The sequence below is a fragment of the Lactuca sativa genome, chromosome 2, assembly GCF_002870075.4.
Source record: "Lactuca sativa cultivar Salinas chromosome 2, Lsat_Salinas_v11, whole genome shotgun sequence".
NCBI lineage: Eukaryota > Viridiplantae > Streptophyta > Magnoliopsida > Asterales > Asteraceae > Lactuca > Lactuca sativa.
The window spans coordinates 14340040-14355593 of NC_056624.2; the positions used below are offsets into that span (position 1 = coordinate 14340040).

The following is a 15554-nucleotide window of genomic DNA, read 5'->3' on the forward strand; positions in this document are numbered from 1 at the left end:
AATCTCTTTCACTCTATCTCTATCTATTAAAACTCTCTCCCAAATCTCTCTCAAAAGTTCCTATAACTTTTTGAAATCATTCGGGTCATCCCGACCTTTAACCGGGTCAAAAATCACCTAAAACGGGGTAAAAACGGGTAAAATAGCCTTAAGGACCCGAAACCCACTCTTTAAGAGTGAACCCTCTTAAGGCCGAACCCTCTATAAGCAAACTCCTAAGGACCGAAGCCCATAAAAACCAAAACCCTAAGGACCGAACTGCCGTAGACCCGAAACCAGGAGGACCGAACCTCCTCCCTTCGGACCGAACCTCGCCTGAGCACCTAACCCGAAGGTCCTCTCGGTCCAAAATCTCTTTCCGCCTTCGCTCCATTTCACCTCCATGCACACAAACGAAGTTCGGTCCCACCCTCTAAGGAGCGAACCCTCGCGCCTTTGGCCCCCCATGCGAGAAGCCTCGCAGATTCAACTTTTCTTCCCGGTTTTCGACTACGACTTCATTTTAAGCCCGTTTTTCATCATTTTAACGCGGGATTTTCACCCAAAACTTTATTTTAACATATAAGGCCCCATGTTTATTAATTAATCATGTTTTTGTGGATAAATCTTATCCAAGAAGAGTGGGTGAAGTACTAGAGGTGGAGTGTTGACTTTTCTTTAGTTTATGACACAAACAACCACCCACACCCACTCCATGACCAGCCCACACCCCTCCCCACCATACCTAGTAACTTCTTTGTACTTTTCCATCAATCTCCTACCATTCTCACGTCTTAAGAGCTGGACAACCCACCCCTTCTCCTCACTTCACTCATTTTCCCTTATTTCCACCAAAAGATCAAACACTTTTCTCTCAACCTTTTCTCTCTCAATTTCGAGATTTACAAGACATTTATCAAGCTTTCCTTCTACATTTGGTAAGTATCATCACCCTTCTTATGGTTATTGCACTTCCTTATACTCAAAATCATAGAAATCTCACACAAACATCGTCACCTTCATGTTAGGTTCTCGATTCATCAAGGCATCTTCTAAGTGTTCTTGAGTTGAACACTCCTTTTTTTCAACATCCATCCACTAAGAACACACAAAGTGAGTTCATACCCCTATCTTTTCATGTTTTCTTAAATTTTAAGGGGGGATACAAGTTAAAACACCAAGAACACAACTAAACTTTTCCAACAGCTTTCATCAGGAAAGTTTAACTCCATTCACGGACTGTTTTGGTCAACTTAAACATTTTAGTTTTCAAAACTGTATTAGATGCAAAAAGTTAAGGTATATAACTTTAAAATGACTACTTGTACATCTCCATACAATTTTTCTACAATTTATGGTGATTTTTACAAAATTGCCTATCACTATAGCTATGAATCCGGACCAGTCTGTGAATATGGACATTTTCACACAAGTTAGAGACATCTAAAAATCATGATAAAATTTATGAACAAAATAGAAACATTTTCTAAACTCACAGAGTTTACGGATTCAGTTTTCGACTTCGTATGAGTTTTTTGGGATTTTTCCAAAACAATACAGAAATGTTAAAAACAAGTTGACAACTTACAACTTCCATTCACACCTTGTAACTTGTTGAGCAAGGTGTGTATCATTATGTGATTATATTTTATTACATTATGTGTCATTTTGTCTTGGTATGTAGACATACATTATAAAACAAATGGGTTTTTACTATATTAAGTATGGTGAAATAATAAATTGTCATAAACAAAGTTTACATCCGTTACATACAAACAATTGGTAAACCATGACAAGGATAGTACTAATTGAATACATGTGAATGATATTACATATTATTTACCTTATCTCGAAGATATGAATCATATACTAAGGTTTGCCACTACTACTAGTAATTACAATAAACTATAATAAGTGTACACTACCAACAAATATGCTAACTATAGTAGGTATAGTTAGGTTGCATCACATTACAAACAATTTGGATAAACTATAATATGCATAATTCATCTTCACTATCACTACCACTATTTGGTGAATTATGATATGTATAGTTTATGTTCGCTACCACCACCACTTTTGGATAAACTATAATATGCATAATTCATGTTCACTATCACTACCATTATTTGGTGAATTATGATATGTATAGTTAATGTCCACTACCACCACTTGATGAACTATGATAGGCATAGTCTCGGTCTTTGGTTTTTAAGACTACATTCTATCTAGAATTGTTAGTTTTCAGCCATAATTACTAAGTGTATATGCTAGAGTTATATAGAATTTAGTCGTGATCGACTTAGAATTTGTGGGTCCGCTTTATTTCCTGTTCCTTGTTTGGTTGTGGGCTTAAGGTAGACCCATTACATTCGACATTTTATCTAACTTTAATTTTATATAACTTATATATACTTGGAGATTATAGAAGGAAACTATAGGAAATTCTAGGATGCACTATTTCATAACATAGAAACTTTCAATTCACTCTTTAAGGAAAATATCGGATTTTCTGGAACGACTTTACTGCTTTTACAAAGGAAAATAGTTTCGTTTCAAAATAAAACTCTTATGAACTCACCAACTTAGAAGTTGACACTTTTTCAAAACTACTTGTATTCTCAGGATTTCAGTAAACAGGAAATGCATAGCTTTGAGGACAGAGACGCTAAGGCGTCAAGTTCAAAAACATATTTTGTCATCATGATGTAATTGATTTCGAAAACATGTAAACATATACTACGATGTAACTTTTTCAATTATATTGATGATGGTTGTGTTTGCTTTCTTCACTATTATATTCATTGTTATGATAATGCCCAAGAAGTCATCCGCCCTCGAACGTTTCCGTCGTTCTGGTTTGGGGGTGTGACACGAATCACTTTAATCTATCTCCATAGATCCTTATTATGTATGTGTCTTGTATCTCCCATGTATATCATAGCGAAACAATTCTCATAGCAAACCAAGTTTTTACACTTGCTAAGTTAGAATATAGTTTCCTATGAATTGTACATTTTCGATGTACAGTACAAGGGTGACTACAATGCTTCCACTAGCATTGAAATATATATGGTTTATCTATGTTTCTCGAAATTCAAACTCCTTGAACTTTCTCATTGAAACAAATATTTCAATCAATTCCATTAGCTTTGACATATATATGGCTTATCTTTATTTCTAGTGTAACATCCGAAAATTTTACGCCAAATTTAAACTTTTCAAGCATAAATAAAACCAAATAGTAATTGTTTACAAAAGTGTTTTCAATTCATTATTCAATCAGAGTGTCCAAAAATCCAGATCATAAGGATGAGGAGCGGTACGGTCACGCATTTGCCTTTCCATGAACTCCTGAGGTACCTGAAACAATAAACTAAAAACTGTAAGCCCAAGGGCTTAGTGAGATACCCCCAAAATACCAATACCACGCTGATAATACCATATCTGTAATAACCAATTAATCAACATGCATACTAGGCCATCGGCCTGACTGGACCGCCCTACAGGGCCTACAGTCCAACTGGATCTACATCAAGCCTTCGGCATGACTGGACCGCCACATAGTTCTACAGTCTTCCCGGACCGCTCCTAAGGTGTGTTGGCCTTCGGCACAAAGCAGGACCGCCTCAACCCATGCAACAAGCAAATAACCATGTGCGCATAAAAAACATTTACTGGCATATACAAAACATCGAACATATCTATCTCATTGATTACCAAACATAGCAATCTTTTATAACTAGAGCACTAACCTAGCAGGTCACTAACATATCAATCCCTACGGATCATAAGAACATAACATATAGTCTATCCTGATTCTGATCTAACGGATCATATCCACATGTAGCATACCGTAACGATAACAACTAAAGGGTCGGCCTTGGTTCCTTAGACCCTATCGATATAGTGAGGATAACTCACCTTGTAGATGTCCACTCGGAAGATAAACTCCAACTCTCAAGTCACTTGACACATGCTCCACCACCTATTACCATAGTACAATATACTCATAAGTCCTTAACCTTATAAGGTATTCCATAACCCACTAGTAAACCCCTGGCCAAGGTCAAAGTCCTCCGTCAAGGTCAACAGTCCATGTTGACCTTAACTCGCCGAGCACCCTCGACTACTCGCCGAGTTACTTAAAGCACTATCCAACTCGCCGAGTCATCGAGGTGACTCATCGAGTTCCTCCGATTCTCGATCACACTTTTAAGCCACCCGTCGAGTTTCCTTCTTGCAACTCGACAGATACACACGCATACATATCCTGTAGAAAACTCATCCGACTCGCGGAGTTGTTCATACAACTCGCCAAGCCTGTGACAATTTTCATCGGACTCGCCGAGTTGCTCATCCAACTCGGCGAGTTCAAGGCCATCTTCATACGACTCGCCAAGTTCCTTTAGCCCTTAAGCCATACAGACTCATTTAAGCCATGCAATGGCTCCAAATTACAGATCCAAGCTTCTAGAGCATGCTTTTCATGTAAAGTTGCAAACTTTACATGTATGCATGGCTAAAAAGGCTCTTAATGGCAATTCTAAGCTCTTAATGGGGTTTCATGCACAAGGAGGATTTCAATCACCCCCATACTGTTGGGGCTTATTGTGTTGCGTATTAGGTCTTTTGTATATATCCGGATTGGGCCTGTCCATCCGTGATTATCTCTTAGGGTTAAACTATATATATGCATGCATGCATTATGGGGAGACGTTCTTTTAAATACGCTTGAGTTTTGTAACCCTAATACACCTCTACAGTCGAAGTTCTTAATCGAGCTCTTCTGAGGTTTTGAAGTATTAATCATTCAACGTATTCAAGCCATATTCGTGTTTACTTTACGTACTTATTTGTTTGCATGTTTAGAATCATTCGATCCTGAAAGAACTACGTTCTAACAATTGGTATCAGAGCAGGAGACTGTGTGATCAATACACATTCCTTCTGTATTCAGAATTCGTTAGGGTTTCCGCTTTTATCGTATAAATAACAAGTCGTCTTCTTTGTTTCGACGGTAACTTTGTTTTAGATAAAACCCTAATCTCAAGTTTACATGTTTGAATCTAAAAGCTCACCACGTCTCACGAAGATTCTCAAACAAATCCCATCAATATCTCAAACAGCATTGGTTATACAACCAGGATACCCATTCTCTACACTCAAGACTACGAAGTATGGGCACATCACTTCGAAGACTATGTGGTTGGATCTGAAGAAAACGACTATCTTATCTGGGAAGCTATCACTCTTGGGCCGTTTGTTCATTTAGGAACAAGCACCACTGTCAAGACGCAAAAGGAATACAACAAGTTGATTGCTGATGACCAGAATGGATGGCTGTGGTTTCTACTGTAAAAGCGCATGAACAATTCAAGTCTTACTCGCTAGCGAAACTGGTTGGAATACTCAATTCCCATGAAAGTGTTGTAACCAAAGAAGCAAAGGTGGTTTCTGGGGTAGGATCATTGGCTCTTGTCTCAAAAGCAAAAGGTGTTGCAGAAGAAGAAGAAGAGTCGGGTTTGTCTGAGTGTGACCTTACAGGTGAGGAGTATGCTATGATGGTCACCAATCCAAAGAAGTTTGCAAGAAGAAATTTTCCGGTCAGCAAGAACCGAAACTGGCAGGGAAGTTATAGCTCTGAAAAGCTGAAGGATGAAGCGAAGATCTCTTCTCAAAAGGATGAAGACAAGAGGGAGAGCAAACTTGCAGGAGACTCTGGATACGACTGCAATTACTGTCATGGCAAGAACCACTTTGCCAAGGATTGCATTCTCAGAAAGATGGTTGAGAAAAGAGATGGTGAAGATGATGAGGCGTACTACAAGCGCAAGCTAGAAGAAATCAAGAACAAGAAAACAGCTAATGGGGCAAAAGGTACAATGAATGCTTTAATTGTGCAGGAAGATGCTGATGATGATGAGTTCGGTGGAGTGGAAGTTTGGTCAACCGACTCTGAAGATGAAGAGGTGAGAAAGCCCTCTCATGGATAGGCATATGTAGCAAAGGAAGGAGGTTTGGCTAGGAAGTGCTTTATGGTCACTGCTGGATCATCAACCGAAAGTACAGTTGAAGAACCGAATCTGACTGAAAACAAATCTTTTGCAGCAAATCCAGTCAGTGAGCAAATCAACGACTGCGATCGTTTGATCAAAAAGGTACAATCTATTCTTGAATCACTTAAAGTTCCAATAACCAATTATGAAGAAGAATTAAATGAATTAAAATTTAAATTCACCAACTTAAGTGGAAGTCTCATGCAAACTCGCTTAGCAAATTCTAACCTATCTGACCAACTCAGCAGGGTGTCTTCGAAGAGTGAGGAGAGAAGGATGTGGATTGAGCTAAAGGAAGCGAAGTTAATTAGAGCTAGGGATGAAAGTTTTTATTTACAAAAAGACAATTTAAAGTTTTTAAAACAGAGGAATGTATTTTGTTTAATTGCTAAGCGTTTATATACTAATATAGCTCAATTACATTTAAGTTGTGAGGTAGGAAAGAAAATTCATAAGATGATTTTGCCATTCCTTGAATTTAAGGAAGACGAGGTAATAGCAGAATGTGAATCAGAAGTTTCATCGGAAGAGACGTTCATGTCATACAAAATTGGACTGGATAAAATCGAAACCTTCATTGATTCAAAGGAACACAAATGCATGTTAAAAGACATTTTAGATGAAAATGATAGATTGAAAATTAAGTCGGGCACTATTCACTCATTCGACCAATCCAATGCCAAACTAGCTTCTGAAAATAAATTAGACTTAGAACATACGTTTGAAGTTGATGAAGAAAGTGAGATGAGCGAGATATCTGTAGAAGACGTAGTTGATTTCTCTGAGTTTATGAAGAGCGAAACTGAGAATGAGCAACCACTAATCTCAAAAAATTCAGTGGAATTTGCTCGTCTAGCAAAGAATAAGGAAAAGAAGCTCAAAGAAAAGGCTGTAGTTTATCAAAAGGTTCAAATTGTGTTGAACCAAGTATATGCGACAAAAGGAGTCACTTCTAGACAAACAGCGGAGCTAAGAGTCTTGGTAGAAAAAGACAATGCAGAAGGGTGCGAAGATTTCTTTTGGTCTGCTCCTATTGATAATGCAGACGAAACTGTAGGCCTATCTGAGCAGACCTCTTGGAGAGTTAAAGGAAGGTACGTAGCTGAACCTATAAACAAACCCTCGAGTTTTGACAAACCGAGCACAGGTGGAACCAAAGAAATCCCTGTGGAACCAAGAGAAGAACCGAAGTTCAAGACAATACAACCGAAACTCCACGAGAGAATTCAAAGGCCAGTTACAATATCCACAAATCGCAGAAGGAGCTAGCTGAACATAAACACTTAAGAAATCAAAGATATGCAAAGAATCTGAATGAGCGAAAGATTTACTGGCATTCCCAAAATCCCAACCATATTCCTCCTAAGAAGATCTCAACGACAAAGGAAAGGAAAAGGTGAAGGAAAATTTCAGTCCAAGTTCGTATTATTCAAAGTCTCAAAACCGAAAGTCCACTTTCGGTCCACAGACCAGATTCGGTCCGAACGTCACTCAAAACAGAAACCGAAAGTCCACTTTCGGTCAGCAGACTAGTTTCGGTCCTAAGTCAGGTTTCGGTCACACCAAGTCCCAAGGCAAAGCATATTCCAGGGAACACATCAAAGGAAAAGGAAAGCTAAGATCAATAATAAGAAGTCATCAGCTGATCCTAGGTGTCAAATGTCATCAAACAAACTAACCAATGAATAAAAATTTAAACAAAACAAAACCAAAATCAAAGTTTATACAATTAAAAGAAAAGATCATACCACCTTAGTAAAACGAACATACTTGGTTGATATTTCTACTGCAATTCCTTTTTCTGTGAAAAACTCACAAGGACCCAAGCAACTTTGGGTTCCTAAATCTGCTTAAATTTGTAGGTAATCAGTGACAAGCAGTTCGACGAAGAATGGTATATAGACAGTGGCTGCTCGTGTCACATGACAGGTAGGAAGGAAGAACTGAGGGAGTTTCGATCTCTGAAAGATGGTGGCTGTGTGAAATATGGAAATAACTCATATGGAACAATAAAGGGATATGGCATGATAACAAATGGTGACTTCACGATTCAGAAAGTGGCTTATGTAGAAGGTTTGTAGCACAACCTCATTAGTGTGTCATAATTAGTTGTGGGCACAGGTTTGAAAGTATCGTTTGATGAAGAGGGCTCTGAGATAATTGAGAAACAATCCAAGAAGGTTCTGTTGAAATCTGAACGTAAGGGAGAGATGTATCCTTTAAATCTCAATCCCATACAAGGAAAACTAGCAATATGTTTGCTGACAAAGGCAAATACAGATGATAGCTGGTTGTGGCATAGACGACTATCACACTTGAACTTTAAAGACATTGATAAGTTAGTGCTTGGTGATCATGTTCGTGAACTTCCTATTCTCAAGTTCGACAAGGACCTTCTATGTGTAGCATGTGAAATGGGCAAACAAAGCAGAAAGAGCCACCCTACTCGAATCAACACGAAGATAATTGAAGCTCTTGAACTCTTGCACATCGACTTATGTGGACCTTCGGCTATTGAAAGCTTTGGTGGAAGTAAGTATATTCTTGTAATTGTAGATGACTTTTCATGCTTCACCTGGGTTTTCTTTCTTAAACAGAAATCAGATGCAACTCCTAAGCTGAAAACATTCATCAAGCAAGTGGAAGTACAGCTGAGGAAAACGGTGCGAAATATCAGAAGTGACAATGGTCTGGAATTCAAGAATAATGATTTTGAGAGCTTTCTGGCTGACAAGGGAATAACTCATAATTTTCGGCCCCTTATACACCACAACAAAATGGAATCGTTGAAAGACGAAACCGTTCTTTGTGTGAAGCTGCCAGAACCATGCTCAGTTTCGCTTCACTTCCATTATATTTTTGGGCTGATGCTGTTGCAACTGCATGCTATACTCAGAATCGGTCCTTGCTAAATAAAAGATTCCCAATCACTCCATATGAGATCTTGAACAAACGAAAGCCAAATGTCAAATTTTTCCACATATTCGGTTCAAGGTGTTTTATTTTCAACTCCAAAGAGAACCGAAATAAGTTCGACGTCAAAGCTGATGAAGGAATTTTTCTGGGTTACTCACTCACGTCGAAAGCATACAGAGGGTTGAATAAACGCTCAAAAAGAATTGAAGAAACCTATTATGTCACCTTCGATGATAGTTACATGAAGAAAGCTCAAAGAAGTGAAAGTGACTTGGGAGACATTTTTCCAAAATCAGGACAAGTCTTGGTTCCTATAGCCAACCTGTTTGAAGAATACATGCGCCTGTTTGATGAATCAGAGAAAGCAGCAACCTCAGAAGCGAAAGCCACATACAACAAAATTGAAAGTCTCAAGGAGATTATTAATGAAGCTGCTAAAGAGATGGAAGATCAACCTCCAATTGCTAAGAGTAATCCAACATGTCAAGGGGAAAGCTCAAAAGCATCAGAAACAAACAAAGAATCTTTAGAGGGGGAGGATCCACTTTCGACTCAATCTCATAAAGGCTCAGAGGATGGTTCTGCTCTAAATCCACCTATCGGTAGTACAACCGAGGGGGAGAGTTCTACTTCTACACCGAATGCGACCATCAGTGAAGACACAGATTATACTTCGCCAGTCGAGGGGGAAAAAGAGACCAAAGACCATCCCAAAGCACAGATTATTGGTGAAACTTCCAAAAAATTCCTTACTCTGTCTCAGTTAAAAGCAAAACAAATTGCATTGTTCTCTAAAGTTGAATTTTGCATGTTTAATTCGTTTGTTTCCAAGATTGAATCGAAAACTGTAAATGCTGCACTTGATCATTTAGATTGGGTCCAAGCAATGCAAGATGAGCTCCATGAGTTTGAGCGGAACCGAGTTTGGAGGTTGATACCTATACCATAGGATGCGTCTGTAGTTGGCTTGAAGTGGGTCTTCAAAAATAAGTTGGATAAAGAAGGGAATGTAATTTGCAACAAGGCACGATTAGTGGTGAAAGGATATTGTCAATAAGAAGGGATAGATTATGAGGAAACCTTTGCTCCGGTAGCTAGGTTGGAATCAGTAAGGATCTTCTTGGCATATGTTGCTCATAAAAACTTTGAAGTTTTCCAAATGGATGTCAAATGTGCTTTCTTGAATGGAGAACTAGAAGAAACAATTTATGTTGAGCAACTGCCTGGGTTCGTGAACGAGAAATTCCCTGATCATTGTTATGTGCTAGATAAAGCAATCTATGGATTAAAGCAAGCACCGAGAGCCTGGTATGAAACCTTAACTCGTTTTCTAAAAATGTCAAAATTTAAGCAAGGTTCAGTTGACCCTATCTTCTTTCGAAAGAAAGAAGGCGAACATCTAATAATTGTTCAAATTTATGTTGATGATATCATCTTCGGCTCTACGAATCCTAGCTTAACAGCTGAATTCAGAAAGTTGATGGAGACTAAATTTGAAATGAGCGCAATGGGTCCAATTAACTTTTTCCTTGGTTTAAACATTAGACAGGGAACAAAAGGTATATTTATCAACCAGGAGGCTTATACAAAGACATTACTAACGAAATTCGGTATGACAGGCGACTCAAAAGTGAAGGTTCCAATGGCGTTTGGCACTAATTAACACCATCTTTGGATAAACCTGCTGTTGACACTACAAGAAAAAGGGGCTTTTGTGACTAAAATATCAAAGACTGATTAATCAGTCTTGGATACCATGTATCCGGGACTGATAAATTAGTCTCAGATACTATCTAAGACTGATTTTAATGTGTTAATCGTTAGAGACTGGCCAAACTTATTTGAGACTAGAATTCAGTCCCTAATCTATTTGCGCATGTTTATGTTCGGTGGAAAACACATTGGACACTGAATTTTAGTCTCGAATAGTCTACCGACACTTTGACTTTAGATGGAAAGCTATGTGGGACTAAATTTCAGTCCCTGATAGACTTGTGCCAGTTTTGATTGTGTATGGAACTTGTTAGGGACTGAATTTCAGTCATGGATATATCTGCACCAATTTTCCTTTGGATGTGAAACTTTTAAATACTGAATTTCAGTCCCCTCCTTCACCGTCACCACCACCTATGACTGTCGCTTTCACCACACCTGTCACCTCCCTCACCACGGTCACATCTACCTCTACCATTACATCAAAAATCACCTTTATCGTCCCTGCTACCACTACCTCTTCCACAACCACCTTTTCCCCATATATTACCACCAACTTCGCCCCATCAACCACCACTACCACCACCACCACCTCAATCAACAGCATTGCCACGTCAATGACCATCATCACCATCACTACCACATTCGTTATTGTCTTCGTCATAACCACCACAATTGCCACATCCAGTCCCTCTACCGATATCACCTCTACCGTCACCACCACATCCATATCCACCTCAACATCATCTCTATCATCATCATAACCTCTACAACCATCACCCCCTCCACCTATGTCCCCAGCTACGCGTCACCACCATTATCGTTATCTATGCCATCATGACTACTTTCCCACATATAGTCCATAACCATCGCCACTACTACCAACTCTACATATTCGCCACCACCACTACCATCACTACCACCACCTCTGCCACCACAATAATATCCACCTCCACCCCTTTTTCCACTATTTTTACCACCTCTACCCCCTCTACCAACACTACCACCACCATCACTATCACCACCTCTGCCACTGACACCACCATTTTCACAATTACAACCACAACTTCTAGCATCTCCGAGTAACATGCTTCTTCCCCGCCTTTACATCCTAAAATAATTAAAGAGGGAAAATTTATTATAAACGATTAAATTACAATAATTTTCAATTAAATGATTTTGTAACATTTTTTAATATATTTTTTTATATTTTTATTGTTTAATTTTGTGATGTTATTTTAATATAACCTTAATGTTATTATTTTTCAATATATTATATCATTTAAGATATTAATAATCTCATTTAGTATTTCGAATTTCGTCCCCCCTAAATTCAAAGTTTTTGAAAATTTAAATCCCGCGCTAATTTATGTTTTCATAATTAGGCAAAAGTGAAAAAACCCTATATGTCTCTTTGTCCCTGATATCACATGTATTGAAACAAGAAGACCTTCAAGATAGATCAATTTCAATCTTAGAGTCGAAGGAAAAGCTGTTCAGAGTCTTTGTTAATGTTATTTTATCCAAGAAGTTGTTCGATTGATCAAGAATCAAGAATTAAATCTCAGGTAACTTTTTTAACCCTTAACTATCTCAAGTTAGCTATCGAATTGACGATTTATTTCTATAATAGATATTGTAAAATGAATTCGAATTTAAACATGTCGAGATGGGGAAATTCAATAGCCAAGCTATTATATTCTCTCGGTGTCCAGGAAACACATATTAACACTAGGCCATTGTAATCCGTAAGATTATGTGGTTATAGGAAATAGAGTTCCAATTTCAAGTTATTATGTGGTTAAATAGTTTTTATTAATCCATTAGTTGATAGCCCTATGATTTCTTTCATTACTTTTTTTTTTTATCATGCGAGGTATACATTTCTTTTACATTGATGTAAATAAGTTTGTTTGTTTGTTTTTTTTTTTTTTTTTTTTTTTTTTTTTTTTTTTTTTTAATTCATTAGATATCTATTGTGCTGAGTAACTTCGAAAAGATTAAACATTACGTTTCTCATTGATGTAATCTTGCATTTCTCCAAGTTACAATTGATATGGAAAAGAATGTGTATTCGACTAATTTGCTTTCTGTCAAGTGTCAAGTAAATATTTAAAGGTGTTTGTCATATTCAATAATTTGTTACCGTATGAATCGAGTATATCTGTATATATGATTGTATTTTTCTTACATCTTTTCCAAATTTAGATAATTATACATCCATCTAAAATCACTGATATGGGTATCTTATTCTCATAGATGGTTTTATTAATTTGTTTGCCCTTTCTTCAGCACGTTCATGATCCGGCAGGTTGAGGTGTTCACTATCCACCTGTGGTTTCAGTCACCAAAATGTCAAGAAGATAATTAAATAGATCAGGGAAGATGAGGGCAAAAATCATATTAGTTTTGGGCCATCTAACAATGTAATAGTAATTTTTTGCATCCTAAAATTTTTTCCTATTATTTTAATATTAAAAACTACAGTGAGCTTCAACAATGTCAATATTTGTTTGTCAAAGGTTAGTAAATTTGTATTGTGTTTGGTCACTTTGTGAGAAAATATGATGATTATTTTAGTTTTCTTTCTCTAATTAACATTTGATAGTTTTATATTTTTAGTGTTACTAGCACAATATTTATGCTTATTAGATTTTGAAGACATTTGTGTTTCAAATATTAAGAATATTATTGTTAGAAAACTAGTTTAAGGAATAACCAAAATGGTTTTTGAATAACTGTGTAGTTCTTACCAGTTTGTCGGTTTTATTGGTTTGTTTTCAGCCTTTTTTAAGTCTTGCAGATCTGGATGGCTGATTGGTTCTAGATCAACTGGTTGAACTGTTCAGGCTGGTTATCAAAACCGTAGTCATTGATAAGGGACTTAATGACATTAGATTCGTGACCAATATTCTGTAGCTAAAAAAGCAGGTTACAGATTGAATGACATTGTGTCTAAGACTAATATCTAGTAATTAAAAAATCAAGTTAGTTCTAGAATGATAGTATCAAAGACTTATATGCTATAAGTTGGTCCTAGAAGGAAAGACGTTGCAGACTAAAGATGACAGTATCAAAGACTAATATATAGTCCTTGAAAAATAATATTAGAGACTAATACAACATAAACTAGAGATTCCAATGAAACATATTGGAGACTGAATGAATATTATAAATGAATATTACAAATGATAGGGTCACTTATGTATTTAACAACTAGTAGACCGAACATTATGTTTTCTGTGTGTTATTTTGCTAGGTTTCAAGCTAATCCAAGAGAACCTCACATGATTGCTGTGAAGAACATATTCCGTTATCTAAAGAGTACTTCATCTCTTGGTCTCTGGTATCCTGCAAGAACCGGATTCTTCATTCAATCTTATTCTGATGTTGATCTAGGAGGAGTGGATTAGACAGAAAGAGCACTACAGGTGGACGCCAATTCCTTGATGGAAAACTTGTTAGTTGGCAGTCCAAGAAGCAAGCTTGCATGTCATTGTCTACAGCCGAAGCAGAGTATATTGCTGCAGCCTCTTGAACTTCTCAAGTAATCTGGATTCAAAATCAACTGAGAGATTACGGGCTAAGCATGAAGAAGATTCCACTCTATTGTGATTCAGAAAGTGCAATAAGGATTTGTCACAATCCGATGCAACACTCGAAAAACGAAGCACATTGCACTTCGATATCACTTCATTAAGGATCATGTAGAAGATGGGAACGTAGAAGTACATTTTGTTCGATCTAGTGATCAATTGGTCGATATATTCACTAAGGCATTACCTGAAGCCCTCTTTAACAAAATCTTACAAGTCTTGGGTATGATGGAAGCAGAGTCGGTACCGAATCTTCAATCCTTTCACTAAAAATCAGACAAGCGAAATGGAGCGACCGCTCGGTCTATTTCGGCTCCTCAAATTTTGAGAACCGAAATAAACCGACCACTCGGTCTATTTCGGCTCCTTAAAATTCGGGAACCGAAATGAACCGATCGCTCGGTCTATTTCGCTTCACTCAACTAAGTTTAGGTTTCGGTTGTAAATTATTTTTTGTTTCTTTTCTCGTCTTTCATTTGCTTCAAATATTTTCTTTTTCTAGTTTTATTCTTTTTCAGAAAACTTCAAAAATCCAAAAATATTTTCTTTTTCTGTTTTTATTATTTTTCAGAAAACTTCAAAAATCCAAAAATATTTTCTCTTTCTGTTTTTATTATTTTTCAGAATATTCAATCTCCTGAAAATATTCTTCATTTTGTTTGTGAGGTATATTTGTTTGTATTATTTTTCAGAATATTCAGTAACAAGGGTACACGTATCACAGAATTTGGAGTCGAGAAAGGTATAATGTTTATTTAATGAATTAGTTAAGGGTCCCTAGAAGCATGCTGCTGCATGTTGACCTAAGTCTCTACGACCTAGATCAAGGCCTTAATGATTCGATCAATACCTATCGTTTCTTCCCAATCAGGCTATTTTTATTTACTCGGTCTGGAGCCACCTTACTCTTTTCACATGAGTTAAGAGTTTCTCTGCGTTGTCCTGTTTTATAGCAGAAGGTGCTTCCGTTTCTTTCGCCATCCTCAAACCATTCTCCATCTACTCTCGGTTCACAATTGTAACCCTTGAGACTCTCGGTTCACAATTGTAACCCTTGAGACTCTCGGTTCTTACCACTGAGGTTTATGGTTGCACAAAATCTGTGTTTATGATCTTAGATGCGTATACTACGTGCTGAGTGAAACCCAAAATTCAACACCCATAATGAATTAACGGTGAATTTCTATATTCAAGATCTTACTTGTTACCAAATGAAATATCTTTTCTTTGCGAGGTCTTTTATGAATTTGTCTAAAACCAAGACTATTCTTCCCAAAAAGATCCAATTTAA

At 37.3% G+C, this 15554-nt stretch overlaps 1 long non-coding RNA gene across 1 annotated transcript; it reads left to right on the top strand.

The window, feature by feature from the left end:
• Positions 1-12081: 12081 nt before the first annotated feature.
• LOC122196665 (uncharacterized) lies at positions 12082-13246 on the top strand. Its single transcript, XR_006188686.1, has 2 exons — positions 12082-12235; positions 12960-13246. It is a non-coding gene; the product is annotated as an uncharacterized LOC122196665 (long non-coding RNA).
• The last annotated feature ends 2308 nt before the right edge of the window (positions 13247-15554 follow it).